The sequence below is a fragment of the Diabrotica virgifera genome, chromosome 3 (assembly GCF_917563875.1).
Source record: "Diabrotica virgifera virgifera chromosome 3, PGI_DIABVI_V3a".
Classification (NCBI taxonomy): Eukaryota; Metazoa; Arthropoda; class Insecta; order Coleoptera; family Chrysomelidae; genus Diabrotica; species Diabrotica virgifera.
Genome location: NC_065445.1, coordinates 208311182 through 208332023, shown reverse-complemented (window position 1 = coordinate 208332023; position 20842 = coordinate 208311182). Strand labels below are relative to the sequence as shown.

General features: G+C 34.5%; 1 protein-coding gene across 3 annotated transcripts in view; it reads left to right on the top strand.

Annotated features, from left to right (window-relative positions):
• The window catches only part of LOC126881521 (uncharacterized), a 92402-nt gene that overhangs the window by 16787 nt on the left and 54773 nt on the right, over positions 1–20842 (top strand). For 2 of the 3 annotated variants that reach the window (XM_050645826.1, XM_050645824.1), the window contains exon 1: positions 16520–16641. The exons of the other annotated variant lie outside the window; for it this stretch is intronic. The gene's annotated coding sequence lies outside the window, so the exon portion shown is untranslated. Of the gene's footprint in view, positions 1–16519; positions 16642–20842 lie in introns of those variants that run through there. 3 annotated transcript variants of the gene reach the window in all.

Genomic DNA, 20842 nt, shown 5'->3' with positions numbered 1-20842 from the left:
TGTTGAGGTGACGTCCACGTATACAGTCGCCTTGGAGGTAATTAAAAGAATGTATTAGTTATTATTAACTCTTTGCTTTGACAAAACTGCACTAAACGACCACCCCTTTCATTTCTATTACCTAAGCCATATTCACCGACATTTTCTCCAACTTTACCTGACCTACCTTGGCGTTCAGATCGCCCATTACTATGTGAATGTGTTGTCTCTTTATTGTTCTCATCACTTCTTCTAAGTTATTATAGAATTGTTTTATTTCGTCTTTGTCTGCTGTAGGAGCGTACACTTGTATTATGTTTATTATGTTCTTCTTATCTTTCAATTGTATTAACATCACGCGCTCTGAGAATGGCGTAAAATTTACTACATCTTTCCATTTTTTTGAGATGATGATTCCAACTCCGTATCGATGGGTTGTGGTGTCACTTTCGGCATAATAAAACATACCATGATTAGTTGTGGGACATTTGCCATTTCCTGGCCATTGTGTATCAGTTATGCCTAATATGTCTATACCCAAACGATCCATTTCCAACACGGCGTTATCTAATTTTCCAGCAGAGAATAAATGAATAATATTGGAAGAGTTTCTTCCAATTAGCCAATGCATTTTTTTTTATATCTTTTTTAGTTCTTTCCTTTTTTTCTTAACGTGTACCTTCCAGCGTAGTTTTGCATCTAATGTTATACCCAAATACTTAGCAGTATCTGCATATGGTACTTGGATATTGTTGATTACAACTGGTATATATTGTATTTTTTTGTTGGTGAAATTAACATGGACAGATTTAGCTTCAAAGTTTTCACTATAATCGCATATAAAATAACATAATGCTATTCTACATCCCACCAGAATGAAAACAATGGGAACCTTCTCTGGTTATACCTCCGAGGCTTCTACAATTTGCAAGCCATACGGATGCTGAGACTAAGGAAGATGAGGGAATTCTACAATTTACAATTCACGTCCCATCTGCTCAGCGCAGTAAAGTTCCAACGAGAATGGTTCCATTCATACTCCAATCAGAGTAAATGTAAATCAAAAATGAATAACCATTTTCAATTTCGTTGCAAAACGAAAATACAGCCGAACCATATTTAGTCCAATCAGAGAGTGCAGCAAGCACCTCTACCAGTTTCGAAACTTATTAGTCTCTCATCAGGAGGCACATATGCTGCTCTCTCTGATCCAACCAAAAAACTTAGTCTTTTTGCTAGCAGTTGCCGCTAGGGCATCTATGCAATTTCGTTGGAATATATTAGCGTATATAAAATATTGAAATTAAAATTCAATTGTAGCCTTAGGCTTTCTTAACATTCTGCTTTTTGATTTATTCACTTATGTTGGATAATAAAGAAGTTAGGTACTTTAACAACTAGGAACGTTCTTCATCAATCCGGAATTGCACGCTGGGGGTTTGTTTTGGTTGGATCAGAGAGAGCAGCATATGTGCCTCCTGATGAGAGACTAATAAGTTTCGAAACCGGTAAAGGTGCTTGCTGCACTCTCTGATTGGACTAGAATATGGTTCGGCTGTATTTTCGTTTTGCAACGGGTCAGGCCATGGAGTTGGAGTATCTACATTGTAAAAATGTCATGTACCTAACCTAACACCCACGCCCACACACACACACACACACACACACACACACACACACACACACACACACACGCCCACACACACACACACACACCCACGCCCACACACACACACACACAAACACCCACGCCCACACACACACACACACAAACACCCACGCCCACACACACACACACACACACACACACACACACACACACACACACACACACACACAAACACCCACGCCCACACACACACACACACACACACACACACACACACACACACACACACACACACACACTATAGTGCTATATATAGTGCAATAGTTACTCGTGCTATAAGTTGGTAAATTACACCGTTTTTTTTGAAAATTTTTTTCAATTTTTTTTCAAATTCAAAAAACGAAAAATTTTCTAATCGATTTTTCTAGAAAATGGTGTGTCCTACCGACTTAAATCAAGAGTACCTTTTAGTACTAGAATACCTCACAATATAATAATCCAGTATCAAAATTGCTTAAAAGTTAAAGACAAAAAAGTTATGCGATAAAATAACCGTTGCCCTTCCCAAAACGGATGCCTATGACCGGTACTAGAAATTCTCAATGGATGAAATCGATTTATATCTGGAAGATAAATATGTGTACCAATTTTTGTTTTTCTAAATAGAAGCGTTCTGGAGGTATTTAAGAAAATCTAATTACAAGACGCCATCTTCAAAGAGCTCTAGCTCCCTTAGGAAGCATTTTCGGACTAGATGAATTGGGTTAAAATGTCTTAAAATTCTATGAGGAATCTCCTGTCTTCGTTTGTCGGTAGACTTTCTGGACACCCTGTATAAATTGTGTAGAGGTATTTAAATTTAAAATAAATGTAAAACCTATTTTAGGATGGGGAAAAAGGATTGATTTCGCGACCGTCATCGCTTCGGCGAAATAAACTTTGTACATAATATATAGGTATATTATGTGTAGGTTTATATAAATTGTATAGAAGTATTTAAATTTAAAATAAATGTAAAGCCTATTTTAGGATGTGGAAAAAGGATTTATTTCGCGACCATCATCTCTTCGGCGAAATAAATTTTGTACGTATAATTATTATGTGTATGTATATATAAATTGTGTAGAAGTATTTAAATTTAAAATAAATGTACAATCTATTTTTTGATGGGGAAAAAGGATTGATCTCGCCACCGTCATGTCATCGCTACCATCATCGCTTCGACGAAATAAATTTTGTACGTATATTATTATAATCTACGTATAATAATAGTAATATTATTGAAGTGAAAACTTCTTTAGGGACGTTGTGCACTTTTTAGATGGGGAAAAAGTATTGAATTAGCGAACGTCATTGCTTCGACGCAAATACATTTTTAAACTGAAAACTTCTTTAGGGACGTTGTGCCCTTTTTAGATGGGGAAAAAGTATTGAATTAGCGACCGTCATTGCTTCGACGAACTAATTTTTGAAGTGAAAACTGCTTTAAAAGGCGTTTTGCACTTTTTCGATGGGGAAAAAGTATTAAATTAGCGACCGTCACCGCTTTAACGAAATAAATTTTTGAAGTGAAAACTTGTTTAGAGACGTCGTGCTCTTTTTAAATGGAGCAAAAGTATTGAATTAGCGACCGTCCTCGCGACCGTCATTATGCTTCGATGAAATAAATTTTTGAAGTGAAAACTTCTTTAGGGACGTTGTGCCCTTTTTAGATCGGGAAACAGTATTGAATTAGCGACCGTCATCGTGACCGTCATTGCTTCGACGAACTAATTTTTGAAGTGAAAACTGCATTAGGGACGTTTTACACTTTTTCGATGGGGAAAAAGTATTAAATTAGCGACAGTCATTGCTTTAACGAAATAAATTTTTGAAGTTAAAACTTCTTTAGAGACGTCGTGATCTTTTTAGATGGAGAAAAAGTATTGAATTAGCGGCCGTCATTGCTTCGACGAAATAAATTTGTGAAGTGAAAACTTTTTTAGGGACGTTTTGCACTTTTTAGATAGGGAAAAATATTGTGTTTGCGACCGTCATCATTTTGCCGAACTAAATTTCGTACGTATATATTATATTATGTATAAGTATACATAAATAGCATAGAACGTACGCAACGCGTATATATTATAGGTGTAGCAGTTCTTTTTGGATGGGGAGAAAGCATGGAGAAATTCAAAAAAAAGGGAAGTTTTCACTTCTGTCGGCACTCCCATGAGTGCTTTAATTTTTTTTACAAATATCTTTAATAGATGGCTCATTAAAGATATTATTCGATGTTCTGAACATTCTTTTGCATTGGGTTTCTTTGGCAGTGTAACGAATGTAGACAACAGCCACTCTTGAGGTACAATACCAATATTGTATACCGTGTTAAATAAGTGCAATATTATACCTATTGATTCATCATTCAAGAGCTTTAGCAATTCAGTAGGAACCTCCTCAGATCCATTTGCCTTTCCAGTTTTAGAATTTCTAAGTGCCATTTCTACTTCACATTTTAGGATTTCAGGTCCCGTTTCACCATTTACCTGGACAATGTTATTTCTGTTGTCCTCAAACAATTCCCTTATATACTCACTCCATCTATTAATTTTCTCTGTTAAATCTATAATATTTCCGTCTTTGTTCTTAAGCAAACTTATTTGATGTCTTCTTTGGGTTCCTGTAATTTCTTTTACTTTTTTGTGTATATTAAATGTGTCATACTTTCTTTCATAGTCTTCCATTTCTACACATTGTTCTTTAATCCATAATTCTTTGGCCTTCTTTATTCTTTGCTTTATGCTCTTATCAACCTCTCTGTATTTTTCTGTATTATTCTTCATTTTACGTCTTTCATCCATTAGTTCTAGTATGTCTGGTGTCATCCACACCTTATGTTTCTTTGCAGATTTGATTAGGTGTTTCTTTCCCGCAGTTCTTATTATAATGTTTATATACTTAAGTTGTTCATCTATGTTGTCTGTCCTGCGGATTTGGCTTTCTGCTACACTGAGGCTGGTGTTTATTTCTTCTCGCACTGTTTGTCGTAGGTGTTCACTTTTAAGCTGGCTTAAGTCTAACGCTGGGATGATGGTTTTTCTCATTTTCTTTGGTCTAGTTTCTAACACAGATACTACTGGATTATGATCCGAACCGATATCAGTTCCAGGGTAAGTTTTAGGAGATTTCACGGCATTACGGTATCTTTTTGTCACCATTATGTAATCTATTTGGTTTCTGATTACTTTTTCTTGTGTGTGTTGAGGTGACGTCCACGTATACAGTCGCCTTGGAGGTAATTAAAAGAATGTATTAGTTATTATTAACTCTTTGCTTTGACAAAACTGCACTAAACGACCACCCCTTTCATTTCTATTACCTAAGCCATATTCACCGACATTTTCTCCAACTTTACCTGACCTACCTTGGCGTTCAGATCGCCCATTACTATGTGAATGTGTTGTCTCTTTATTGTTCTCATCACTTCTTCTAAGTTATTATAGAATTGTTTTATTTCGTCTTTGTCTGCTGTAGGAGCGTACACTTGTATTATGTTTATTATGTTCTTCTTATCTTTCAATTGTATTAACATCACGCGCTCTGAGAATGGCGTAAAATTTACTACATCTTTCCATTTTTTTGAGATGATGATTCCAACTCCGTATCGATGGGTTGTGGTGTCACTTTCGGCATAATAAAACATACCATGATTAGTTGTGGGACATTTGCCATTTCCTGGCCATTGTGTATCAGTTATGCCTAATATGTCTATACCCAAACGATCCATTTCCAACACGGCGTTATCTAATTTTCCAGCAGAGAATAAATGGATAATATTGGAAGAGTTTCTTCCAATTAGCCAATGCATTTTTTTTTATATCTTTTTTAGTTCTTTCCTTTTTTTCTTAACGTGTACCTTCCAGCGTAGTTTTGCATCTAATGTTATACCCAAATACTTAGCAGTATCTGCATATGGTACTTGGATATTGTTGATTACAACTGGTATATATTGTATTTTTTTGTTGGTGAAATTAACATGGACAGATTTAGCTTCAAAGTTTTCACTCTAATCGCATATAAAATAACATAATGCTATTCTACATCCCACCAGAATGAAAACAATGGGAACCTTCTCTGGTTATACCTCCGAGGCTTCTACAATTTGCAAGCCATACGGATGCTGAGACTAAGGAAGATGAGGGAATTCTACAATTTACAATTCACGTCCCATCTGCTCAGCGCAGTAAAGTTCCAACGAGAATGGTTCCATTCATACTCCAATCAGAGTAAATGTAAATCAAAAATGAATAACCATTTTCAATTTCGTTGCAAAACGAAAATACAGCCGAACCATATTTAGTCCAATCAGAGAGTGCAGCAAGCACCTCTACCAGTTTCGAAACTTATTAGTCTCTCATCAGGAGGCACATATGCTGCTCTCTCTGATCCAACCAAAAAACTTAGTCTTTTTGCTAGCAGTTGCCGCTAGGGCATCTATGCAATTTCGTTCGTTGCAATCCGGAATTGCACGCTGGGGGTTTGTTTTGGTTGGATCAGAGAGAGCAGCATATGTGCCTCCTGATGAGAGACTAATAAGTTTCGAAACCGGTAAAGGTGCTTGCTGCACTCTCTGATTGGACTAGAATATGGTTCGGCTGTATTTTCGTTTTGCAACGGGTCAGGCCATGGAGTTGGAGTATCTACATTGTAAAAATGTCATGTACCCCATCCTCCATGCTATGGCATGCTGGACGAGCCATACAGTCACACACACACACACACACACACACACACACACACACAAACACCCACGCCCACGCCCACACACACACACACACACACACACACACACACACACACACACACACACACACACACACACACACACACACACACACACACACACACACACACACACACACACACACACACACACACACACACACACACACACACACACACACACACACACACACACACACACACACACACACACACACACACACACACACACACACACACACACACACACACACACACACACACACACACACACACACACACACACACACACACACACACACACACACACACACACACACACACACACACACACACACACACACACACACACACACACACACACACACACACACACACACACACACACACACACACACACACACACACACACACACACACACACACACACACACACACACACACACACACACACACACACACACACACACACACACACACACACACACACACACACACACACACACACACACACACACACACACACACACACACACACACACACACACACACACACACACACACACACACACACACACACACACACACACACACACACACACACACACACACACACACACACACACACACACACACACACACACACACACACACACACACACACACACACACACACACACACACACACACACACACACACACACACACACACACACACACACACACACACACACACACACACACACACACACACACACACACACACACACACACACACACACACACACACACACACACACACACACACACACACACACACACACACACACACACACACACACACACGTAATCAGTTGATGATGATAGTAAGAAAATTTTTTTCTCTTCGGGGAGGAAAAAGGAAGCACGGTACATGGCTCAGAAAATTTTCTTCCTAAGGGGGATGATATAATGGGATTTATCTCATTATTAAGATCTTCTAAAAATCCTTAATTTAACTAAAGTATCCGTTAGATATTTGTTTATAAAACAATAAACATCACGCATATTTGTTATAATAATTGCAAAGTAGAACACCTTAGCTAAAGTCCACGTTTTGCTTAGATCAACAAGGTCGATTATTCATTTTGACACACTAACGAGAATATATACAAACATATTTACAAAACGAAGTATTTGATAAATATGGGAACACGATCAGATTTGAGTGATTAGTGGGTCAGTCGAATTAGTTAGTTAGGTTTTGGGAGGTTGCTGCCGTTAGAGCAGAATAATGTAATCACCTATCAACTGAATACATTTATATGGTATTACTTCAAACAAAATAAAGAAGTTATGAGAATATAGTGTATTCCTGATATCAATCCCATCACCAGGATAGTGCAATCTCCGCTTACCACCATAGCGACAAACTTTAAGGGTTAATTCTACATGAAAGAATAATGACCGTTTGCTTTGTAAACATATGTCCACAAATGCTTCGTTCCCAAGATACGGTTTGTTGAATTTTTTCTTGCAAACTGACGATTTATTTATTTCTCTAAAACCGGTTGAGATATGCAAATAAAATTTGGTAGGTTTTAAGAAGTAGTTATTGCGAATTTTTTGACGTTCCTAAAATTAAAAATTTTATATTCACCATTGACGTGCATACGGGTAACACGACCGGGTAGTATGACTCGTATGCACGCCAATAATGAATATAAAATTTTTAGTTGTACGTCAAAAAATGCGCAATGAAAAAACGCAATTAAAAAAAATGCTCTTAATACCTACCAAATTTCATTTGGATACCTCAACCGGTTTTAGAGCAATAAATAAATCGTCAATTTGTAAGAAAAAATTCAGCGTCCCGTATCTCGTAACGATCATTATTTTTTATGCAGAATTACCCCTTAAAGTTTGTCGCACTTGTTTAGAAACACTCTGTATTGATGAAGAACGTTCCTAGTTGTTAAAGTACCTTCTTTATTATCTTCTTTATTATCCAACATAAGTGAATAAATCAAAAAGCAGAATGTTAAGAAAGCCTAAGGCTACAATTGAATTTTAATTTCAATATTTTATATACGCTAATATATTCCTTAGAGTGTTCCAAACTTTGAGGAAAAAACACACTATCATTGTTACACCCGGTATACAATGACACTTATCTGTTTAGCCACAATATTATTACACCGATGTTCTTGAAGTATAAAGCTATATCATATTAAAAAAATCAATAAAATCGGAAAAACAGGTTTAAAAAATACGAGACATCAAACATGTCCCATTTTTAAGGTGGTGCGTTAATTTTGATGCTTAGTGTAGCTAAGGTAACTACTTGCTACTTGAGGACACTTTGACCTTTGACCCCTGACGACATGCCTTGACACACACAAATAAACGTCAAAACATGACAGGGTAGTAGCTGAATATTTTTGGCCTGAGGGATATAAAGAAATTTATAAATGATTTCAAAATTTACGTATTTAAAACAGTCATGAATACTGCAGAAAACGAAACTTTATGGACTTCAGAAAACGAGAGATACGACTCTTATCTGAAATATCCCATATGTACCTTGTCGTCATCTTTTGTTCTGGAGAAAGGTCCAGCTAATTATTGCAAACACATGTTTACTGTGCTTGATCTGGTTACAAATTTTAAGTTTTTATCACTTGAATTATATTGTCCTATTGTAGAAGGCCAGGAACATGAGCGGAGCGTAAGGACGTATTATGATACAATCCAAGGTTTCTTCGTAAAACATAAACGAAAGTTACCAAGTTGAGAGATTTGATTCCGTAGTTTAAAAAAAAAACCATGTTACGTAACGCGTGGTTCGTTAATGGTTTATACAGAGTAGGGATGAAACACCGAACAATAAACATACGTTTTATAATGAATGAAATAGAAATTCCTTAATTTTGAAGATGTGCCTGATTCGCGACGTTCAAACACCTTTAAAGTAAGCCGCACATTGGGACGCAGGTGATACAGGCAACGCAGTGCAGAGCAGGTCAGAAAATATAGTCCTCTCGAAAGTTTGGAAGTGCGACTAGCAAATATATTATTTGAATATAGAAAGAGACTTTTTTTAGTTTAATTAGGTCTGTATTTCTGGACGGTTTCATGTCGGAGTCGAATGCAGAATTTGAAGAAACAGTTTTATTATACAACATATCAAAGAGGAAAAAATCATTTCTGAAAAGCAACTATATGAAAAGGAGCTGTAAGCTCTGAGCCGGTTTTTTAAATTATTTTCGGTTAAGCAGAAAACAATTTGATGAAGTATACAACATAATAGCATCGTAAAGAATTGTATGACCACACAATATTTTACCAGAAACAAACAACAACTGCTCTGCACGTAACGCAGAAAACTGTGTCCGTAAGACTGCGCTAGCTGGTTCTGTGCTACTCTGCGTTCCAATTCGCGCTAGATAATTTAATTGTACAGAAAACAGAAACCTGTTCCGTCCTATTCTGCGTCGCCTGCGTAATTTTTTTAAAATAAGTGCATGTATGTATGTATATATAAAAAGAGATACTAGTTTAATATTACATAACACAAGTTGTGGATAACCACGCAGCATGGTCTCTGAACATTGATTATTGAACTTTTCGATTTTCTCTCTGCATTCTTCTATCAAAATATCATATTGTTACAAAATAGAATTGTGATCCTATCTTTAGAAGCCTCGACTCAAATGCACCTTTCTCCTTTCAGCATATATAAGTTTTCTTGGGTAATGCTCTAAACTTTAAAGAATTCGCGAACTCAGTCGACTATAGGTGGAAGTGCAGTTGCATGAAAATGGCCGATGTAATTGGGATAACGTATTTTGGTATAATTAATATTGTTATTGATCTAATTAATTAATATAAATAAATTATTAATTAAATGAATATATCCGACAAGCTTTTAAACGACGTTCATAGAGGGGGCATCCATAAACTACGTCGTAAAAAATTTGGACTTTTTAATACCCTCCCCCCCTTCCGTCGTAATTCGTCGGTTACAGACGAACCCCCCCCCATGTCGACGTCGTCATTGCAGTACACGACCCCCCTTTCAGTGATTTAAAAAAATTCAATGTTATTTCTGTTTTTTTTAATCAACCTTGAAACTTTATTTGCGAATGTATCACAACAAGAACAATTAAGGGGGTAGGCGCAAAATCTTGGTCCAATGCTATTTAAATGCATTCTTTTTTCGAATTCTGAGAAATCTAATAAATATATTTGAAGAATGTAAACGCAGAATGAAAGATTACATTATTACCGAGGGCTGAAAGTCCCTTAGAATAAACAAAAGGTTTCTTTTGAATGAAATTTTTGAACTTAAAAATCAGACTAAATATTTTTTATCCCTGTAACTTATTAAAATAAACATTATAGATGTTTTCAGAAACTTTTGGTCCTCGGTAATAATGTAATCTCTCAATCTGCGTTTAAATTTTTCAAAAATTTTTATTAGTTTTCTGAGCATTCGAAAAAAATGAATGCATTTAAATAGCATTGGATCAAGATTTTGCTTATAAATCTTCTCTAAGTATAAATACGACTTACTACTAAATATAACACAATATTTTATTTCCATTCATTCTTTCAGAACTATTTTTCCACACACAGTATGCAGCACATAAATAAACTAACAATTGAATATTGTTTGCTTCCAAACATTTTTCTGTATATAGAAGCGCTTGTTTAAACTCAAAGAACAATGTCTTACTGTTTGTTGTCCTGTGCTAAACTTTTGCAAAAGTGCTACCTAATATTATTTTAATGTGACTGTGACTGATAAATACGAAATTTATGTGATAAAAGTATCTATAAGAGAATTCTTTTTAATTTTAACAAAGGTGTATTTATTCGTAAACGTTTTGTTTTATTTTCAATTTCATTTCAAAAACTGTAGGTACGTTTTTATATGAATATCTGATACTTTAATGCTGGTAAAAGCTAGTAAAAAATTATATTTATAGAGACAATAGCGACAAATTTAAATATACCAATATATTAAACGACGTCGAATGTGCACTCATATCCCCCACCCCCCTGTCGTATATCGTCGAATGGGCACAGACCAACAGTTGGTCTGTGCCCACTGAATTGGCAAGTACCTAGCATCTTCGAGCAGGGAACCATGGCACCCTTTTAGCATGTGTTCCACTTTATCTATTAACATCGACTTGTAGTCATAACATTTTAATATATTACATTATGTAAACCATATACGATGATGTTAACACTATTTACAGTGTGCTAGTTTCAAAATACTCAGCAGGATGCACTGAAGATGTTCTGTTTAGAACGAAAACGTTCTGCAATCCATGACATTTTATAGTTTTAAATAAACGATTTTATACCAGAATACATCTCGAAGTTTTTACTTCTGTATTGGTTTTTTAAACTATGGTATACAGCCAACTATTGGGATTTTCCCATTGAATTTTTTTATTGTTATTTTTTATAAATTTTTTTTTACCACGCTAAGACGTAAACGTTTAATATTATGTTAATTTTTTTCATTTACTGTCCGCAGTTACACATCATTTACTGTCGTAGAATCGAAAGATACAACCCTAAATTTTCACTTTTCTCTCACCAACCCCCATTTTTTAGTAGCAATCTAAATATTTCCCTATTCTCTATAATACATAAAAATGAATGTTTGTCTGTACCTATGTCCCTTATAGAATCGTAAACTATGCATTTGGTAGAAAAAAGTATAGGTGCGCAATATTTTTTAGTATTTTTTGGCTTTATGGTAAGTTTTAGGTATTAAACTTTCAAACATTATTTAGTTTTAAGGCGGTACGAAGTTTTCCAGGTCAGCTAGTTAATAATAAAAAAATATTCTTGGACTAGTGTGGCAAAGATTAAAAAGTATAAATCAATAATTTATGAATTTTAGATTTTAATAAAAAAGAGTCAGCTGCATCATGTATGTTGCAAAAAATGTTAGCTGGCCAAGTGGACATGCCGTGGTATTATAAAAATAACTATTTTTCAAAATACAATGTCAATTTAAAAAACAAAAAGAATTTTGCGCGCCAGGATTTGAACCCGGATCTCCTGAGTGAAAGTTAGGAGCCAAGTAAGCAAGTCTATCAAATGTTCTGAGTAACGTATATAAATATTTGACATTTAAGATGTAGCGTTTGTCCATCAACTTTCATATTTTACCTTTTATTGTCTAAAATCCCCGGTTTTGGGCCAGCTGACACATCATTTGTTAATAAGCTTTGGAACACCTACCTAAATAAAAATAAAACAGCCATACTAAAATGCTCCGGCCAAATTTGACACTACCTCCCTGGCTAATTGTTTGGATCAGTTCAGAGTTATCCACTAGTCTTATAAAGAATGAATTCGAGACCTTTCTTGAATTAGCGATAGTGTTGCCCAAATGCAAGACCAAGACGAGACTTGGACAGTCTTGGTCTTGTTCTTGCACCAGTACACCTGGTCTTGGTCTTGGTCTTGGTATTGCACTCCCAGTCTTGGTCTTGGTCTTGGTCTTGCAGCAAGAGTCTTGCAAGTCTCGCAGTTACCCACTAGCATATTGCTATTTCTTAATAAACAACTCACATTAGGTGGGTTTGAACCCACGATCTAAACTATCCCTGCCTATACTCTAACTAACTGGGCTATCTACCATGTCCCACGGGAGTTAGTCTGTTTCTTAATAAACGTTTGCATTTAATACCCTGACATGTGCTAAAACATGGTGAAAACACAAAAAACAAATAAATGACATAAAATTGACTGTATTTTAAAGAACATTATCTATCTAGAAAGGGATTGATGGACTCTCACATTAAGTATATGAAATAAAATGGAATAAAAGAGTTCTACAATTTGCCATTTATTCAAATAAAAAATTTAAAAAAATACAAATTAAATTACAGCACAGTACGCAATAGCTTTGACACTATTATTAGTTGATAATTTTTGTTTGCTATTAGTTGAAAATTTTAAGATTGACTTTTTTAATAAGAGTTAATACAAAGTAATACACGCAGTTTAATTAAATAACATTTATAGTACAGAGTGAGTTTTATGTAGCAAACGCCCCAAATATCTCGGAAACGACTTGAACGATTTTTATAGAATATGGTGGGTAAAGGTCTTCTAATGCGGCCGATATTATAGTGGTAATTACACATTGTTGTCAGATCTTTCGTTTTTTTTGAAAATATAAGGAACTTTCGTATTTGGAATAGAACACCCTGTATATTTTTAAACTTTCAAACATAATAACTACTAATTAATTTTCATGTAATATTTTCTATACCGAAATGCCGTAATTTCTGAGTTATTTCTATATTTATTTAAAAAATAATTTAAACAAATTATAAAAATCAATTGTTTCAGCCCTGGCAGACTTATTTTAGTTTCTTTGAATCATATGGAACAAAAAAGGTCTTTTGTAGTTTTTGTCTAAAGTTATTCGTTTCCGAGTTATAAACAATTTAAAACTGAAAAAATCGAAAAATGACGATTTTCAAGGCTCAAAAACACAAGTAAAAAATATTATTTTCGAAATCTAGAAGTGTCTAAACGGAAGTTTAAACTTTATTTATCAGTTGTCGATAAGTAATTTGTTTATTTCATTTAAAAAAAAAACTTTAATGCAGCCCGATCGCCCATCCTCTCATAAGTTCTTCATTAACAATAAAAAACAATGGCAAAATCACACATCGGCCAATATCTCTTTTTATAATAATATCTCTTTTTTTGAAATTTGAAGGTTTTGTATTTAACATTTTACCGTGCGTGAATGGACTATACAGGGTAGCCAGGCATTATCTTATCTAGTGCCTTTTCAGCAAAAACCTTTGTTTGGCCGATTGATCTAATATCTAATTGCACACCTTGCAAACAGTTTATAAGTAGAACGTTTAGTCTTTACGATATGGATAAGGAAAAACAATTGAGTGGTTGTGCGTAACACTCGATATGCTATTCGTATTATATTTCTATCACTTTAGGCGACATACTTCTTTAAAAGTTTCAATGCCTTATTATTATACTGTTGTGTCGGCGTCACACAACACAAGACGATTATTTTATGAAAGGTTGCTATTCTCAAAATCTAGACAATTGCTCAATTGTAATTAATTTCTGAGCGAAGGCGTCGTCTGATATTAGGAAAGAATGAAATATTTTATTTCTAGGTACATTGTATAATAATTTATTATGACCTCTGAGTACGTATCCAATAAATAAGTATTTATACTTTTAATTCGGTATGTATGTTCATCGTATTGTTCATAATGCGGATAAATCCAATTTTCCAAATTTTTGTTACATTTTTTTTGTATCTCATAGTCTCTAAGCATATATCCGAACTAATATACAGGGTGTAACAAAAATACAGGTCATAAATTAAATCACCTATTCTAGGACCAAAAATAGTTCGAATGAACCTAACTTACCTTGGTACAAATATGCACATAAAAAAAGTTACAGCCCTTTGAAGTTACAAAATGAAAATCGATTTTTTCCAATACATATATCGAAAACTATTAGAGATTTTTTATTGAAAATGGACATGTGGCATTTTTATGGCAGAAATATCTTAAAGAAAAATTATAGTGAAATTTGTGCACCCCATAAAAATGTTATGGGGGTTTTGTTCCCTTTTGTGCCAAACTTTTGTGTACGTTCCAATTAAATTATTATTGCGGTACTATTAGTTAAATTCAATATTTTTAAAACTTTTTTGGTTCTTAGTATTTTTTCGACAAGGCAGTTTTTATCGAGTTGGGGCTTCTTTTCTAATATGTTTACGTAGAGATTTTTGTTCCTTTAAACCTCCCAAATGGTTGTGTACGTTCCAATTAAACTATTACTGCGATACCATTAGTTAAACACAGTGTTTTTAAAACTTTTTTGCTTCTTTGTTTTTTTTTTTCGATAAGGCACATTTTATCGAGATGTGACTTCTTTTTTAATATGGTTCAAAATTTACCTAAAAATGTAAATCATAAATAAATTTTCCTAATATTATCATTTTCACAAATAATATGCAAAATATCTCGACAAATACTAACTTCTCGAAAAAGTACCAAAAGGCAAAGAAGTTTTTAAAGCATTGTGTTTAAGTAATGGTACTACAATAATAATCTCCATATATCTCCATAATCGTACTTAGCCATATACAAAAATATGTGGTGGATTTGACAAATAATATGCAAAATATCTCGACAAATACTAACTTCTCGAAAAAGTACCAAGAGGCAAAGAAGTTTTTAAAGCATTGTGTTTAACTAATGGTACTACAATAATAATCAAATTGAAACGTACACAAAAGTTTGGGGGGGTTTAAAGAACCAAACCCCCATAAAATTTTTATGGGGTGTCTAAATCTCACTATAATTTTTTTTAAGATACTACTGCCATAAGAATGCCACATGTTCATTTTCAATAAAAAATCTCCAATAGTTTTCGATATATTGGAAAAAATCGATTTTCATTTTGTAAATTCAAGGGGCTGTAACTTTTTTTATGTGCACATTTGTACTAAGGTAAGTTAGGTTCAATCAAACTATTTTTGGTCCCAGAATATGTGATTGAATTTATGACCTGTATTTTTGTTACACCGTGTATTATTCCATAAAACGACACTCAAACTGCAAGACGCAAGAGTCTCGCAGGCTTAGTCTTGTTCTTGCTCAAGTCTTGCACGGTCAGTCTTGGTCTTGGTCTTGCTAAAATAAGGCGGTCTTGGTCTTGGTCTTGGTCTTGCTAAAACGCAAGAACAAGACCAAGACTGCAAGACCAAGACCGATTTTGGGCAACACTAATTAGCGAGATAGAAAATGAAAATGAGATCTTGTTGCGAGAAAATAGTTGATGTTTCTTACTCTCATTTCTAGACCTTCAGGCTTTGGAAAGGTTGGGTTGGGTTCAGTTACACATCTTCAAAGAATAAACTCATTGTTAATAAAATAAATAAAACATACTTTTATGTGTATTTTAACGTGTTTAGTACACATAAAAATAATTAAAAGGTACTAAATAAATAAGGTATTGCAGTATTGTTATAAAAGAATGTAATTAAAAATTAAGTGACATGTATTTAATTTTTATCAATATTTATATCGGCAATAAACCACACCTCCATATTTAATTTATAATTTGGTGTTTAAAAATTTGTATCAGAACTTTCATGTTTTTGAAGTGAAAACTTGTTATCGTTTGGTATAGAATTTTGGTGGGTGTAAAGACGTATTGGGCGTCATTGAAAACAAATCGTGACGCTAGAGGTTTGTTTGCGGTATGTCATAATATAGGTACGTAGGTATCCATATACTTATTTAAATTGAATAAAGATACATTCAATATTTTTGCAAAATCTCTTGAATGGACCAAACACGAGCCCCCACGGCGGTGGGGTGGGGGGTTACTTTAAAATCTTAAATAGGAGCCCCAATTTTTTTATTGCAGATTTGGATTACTTACGTAAAAATAAGTAACTATCCGAATTATGGATAGATGGCGCTATAACCGGAAAAAAGGTTATTGGAAATGGAAAATTAAATTAAGAAATGGAAAGTCCCCACTAAAATGGAAAACTTAATTTAGCTTCTTCTATTCTTCTACTCTGCAGCCACACCATTGTCTAATACTACGCAGCCATGAAAGTTTCTTTCGACCAATCCATCTCTTTTCCTCCACTTTTCCTTGTATGATAAGGCGAAGCAGATGGTATTTAGGTCCTCTAATTATATGGCCGAAGTATTCTGTTTTTCTCCTCTTTATGATGCTTATGAGCAGACGTTCTGAATTCAGCATTTGAAGAACATCTTCATTGGAAGTGTGCGAAACCCACGATATTTTTAGGATTCGTCGATTGCACCACAATCCGAATGCTTCTATTTTGTTTAGCATTGTGGTTTTTAACGTCCACGTCTCACAACCATACAATAGGATAGACCACACATAACATTTCAGCACCTTCTTTCGAATATTCATCGACAGGTTTCTGTTACATAAAACTGGTTTCCAGGTCATAAAAGCCTTCCGTGATATTTCGATCCTAGTTATTATCTCTTCATCAGAGTCACAATTTACATTTAACCAGCTGCCAAGGTACTTGAAATGATTTACCCGTTCTAACTCCTCTCCATCAAGAGAAAGCTGACCGTGATCTATATTAATCTTTCCAACTGCCATCCACTTTGTCTTTGAAATGTTCTTGTAAATTTTCAGCAAGAATGGCTGTATCGTCAGCATATCTAATATTGTTGATTACTTCTCCGCCTAGCCTTACTCCCTCTTGTCTGTCATCCAAGGCCTCCCTAAAGATTTCTTCAGAGTACAGATTAAAAAGGGTGGGTGATAAAACACAACCTTGTCGTACTCCACGTTTTATCGGCAGTTTTTCAGTACGACTGTCTCCAATTTGAATAGAGGCTACTGATTGTAATGTAAGTATTTCAGCAGTCTTATATCGTAGTGGTCAATTCCTCCTGCCTGCAGGCAATCGAAAAGTGTATCATGTTGTACTCGGTCGAATGCCTTCTCAAAGTTGATGAAACAAACATAAACGTTCTTTTCTCCCCTACTATACATTATTTATTTATTATTTGGATTTAAACAAGTTTTATTATATTCAAATAATAATAAAAAATTATAATGATTGTATGTATCAAAAAAGCATATACCTTTACAAGACCCTTACTCACCACAATCTAAAAAATCGTGCAAACCGTTTCCGAGATAATTGAGGCGTTCCATACATAAAACTCACTCTGTACTCTGTATACAGCGATGAGCGCGCTAATAATCGCCAAAATAACGCAAAAGATGGAAACATAATACATTGTGAAGTAAAAAGAGATGAAACTTGTAGAGGTGGAAATTATCGATATAAACGTATAACCTAACAGTACATTACATAGTTTCTCCCCTTAGACGTTTCGCAGGAGTATGAAAGTGTCACTGTGGCAGTAGAATTTTATAAAATAGGTACTCCTGTTTAGTCCATGTGGTGAGACCGCTCCCGTCTGGAAAAATTTCTGATTCGGTTTCTTTGTGGATTCCTATTCAAAAATGTCCCCTTTAAACAAATTTGAATGGTGCCGGGCGGAATTTTTGGGCAGAAATTGTTTAAATAATTTTTTTAAACAAATGCAAAAGATCACGTTTTTTTGCTCCGTAACATACATTTTTGAGTTTTGTGTGTCATTGTGAACAAGAAAGGTATCTTGTAAATTTTCTCAGAAATTGATAGTTTTCGAGTTATAGGCGATCTAAAATCTGAAAAATGAGAAAATACCCAATTTCGAGGCTTAAAAACTCATATTCAAATTAGTATTTTTGAGGTTGCCAGATACTTAAATTGAAGACTAAATATTCAGATTCAAGGTTCTGAAGAGACTTCTAATCAGTGATTCCCAAAGTGGTCCAGGTGGACCCCCAGGGGTCCACGAGAGACTCAACGGGGGTCTACGTTGGCGTGAAATAAAAATGGGGGTTCACAAGTTGTAATTGGGGGTCCACGAAAATTCTATAGTGATTTGGTATTTATTTAAACAAATTTGCATTTTTTTATCGTAAAGTATCAATGGGAAAAAGTAATTTAAAATATTATATAACAAGTTATTTTGATTAAAAACAAGTTTTTGATCAAATTTTAGTGTAGAAAACTTTAAAATGCCGTTTTTTACATTTTCATCCATTTCCAAAATACATGTCTTTCAATTTGACTGAAAATTTGCCCACAGATAATTAAAACACAGGACTTTAAGTGTTAAAAAAATTTGTAGAGTTTTACAATACAAAAAAATACGTGGAATAATATCAGTGTCAAAAATATAGGCGGCTACTGTAATTATAAGGTACAATTAACTAGGAAAATATCGACCATATGAAAAAAAAATTGTAGTAATTATTGTAAGGACGATTTATTTAAAACAATTTTAATTTCTATCATTTTTGTCCAAAAGTTGAAAATGGAGGGGATATTGAACAAAAACCACTGCTATCAAACCAATCAGGTCTTATGCTCACGCCTTTACCACATACCGCCTACCTGAAATATTGATTTTAGCAAAAAATAATACAAATCAAAATTGTATAAAATTTAATTCTCTCCACTTTTGTATGGGTACATTTTTGTTCTAAAACTAGTAATAAACGAGATAATGCAATAATTATGCTCTAACTGTCACTATTTTCGCCCCATAACTCAAAAAAAAAACGACGGCACAAAAAAGATTATGATAAAAGAAATTATGAAAATCATATTTTTAACAATTTCAGTCAAAACAGAATAGAATCTTGCTGAGGTAGCTCGGCATGCAAGATCAAATGCTAACCCGACTGGACTATATAATTTTGACTCAGATATTATTGCATGTAACTTTTCTTGTATTGTAAAACTAAACAAATTTTTTTAACCACTTAAAGTTCTTTGTTTTGGCTATCTGTGGGCAAATTATTAGCCAAATAGAAGAACATGTATTTTGGGAATGGAGGAAAATGTAAAAACAGTATTTTAACGCTTTCTACACTAAAATTTGATCAAAAACTTGTTTTAAATCAAAAAACTATTCGTGTTTCATTTTAATTCTTTTAAGTCTGTTATCATTACCATTTTAATAAATAGATCGTAAGAAAATATACCTACTATTTTTTCTTTATTTTTACCACTCCGAATTTAGCACTATTTTCGAAGACGACGAACATTAGTTACCGATGTAATTTCCCGAATTACCACACTGAAATGGAACTGGGCCGGACACGTCGCCCGAATCAGTGATGAGAGGTGGACGAAGAGATTACTTGAGTGGAGGCTGAGATTAGACAAAAGAAGTAGAGGAAGACCTCCTATTCGTTGGACTGACGATCTCAAGAAAATGTCAAGGAATTGGATGCAAAGTGCTCAAAATAGAGCACAATGGACAAAAATGAGGGAGGCCTATGTTCATCAGTTGACGCAAAGAGCTGGGTGATGATGAATGATGATGAATTTAGGGTTGGAACGCACCCGCGATGCCAATTTCCATCGTTAGATCTTCAAATTTGGGGACGAGTTTTGAGAATATGGTACAAATGTAGCAGCAGGGGGTCCACCGAAACCAGTAAATTTTTAAAGTGGTCTACGAGAAAAAATAGTTTGGGAACCTCTGAAATTTATACCGTTGTTTTTTAATTGTTATATATGCGTGTTTATCCGATTTTTTTGCCGGTGCGGCGAGCTCCGTTTCAAAACTCCCCTATTTTCTCCCGAAAGATATTTTTTCTAGATTTTTTGTGACATTCTAAATAAAATAAGTTTCTTGGCATTTTTCTCAAAAGTTAATAGTTTTAAAGTTATAAGCGATTTAAAATCCGAAAATGCGTTTTTTTTGTAATTTTTCGGATTTTAAATCGCTTATAACTTAAAAACTATTAACTTTTGAGAAAAATGGAAAGAAACTTATTTTATTTAGAATGTCGCAAAGAATCCAGAAAAAATGATTTTTGAAATGGAGCGCGCCGTATCGG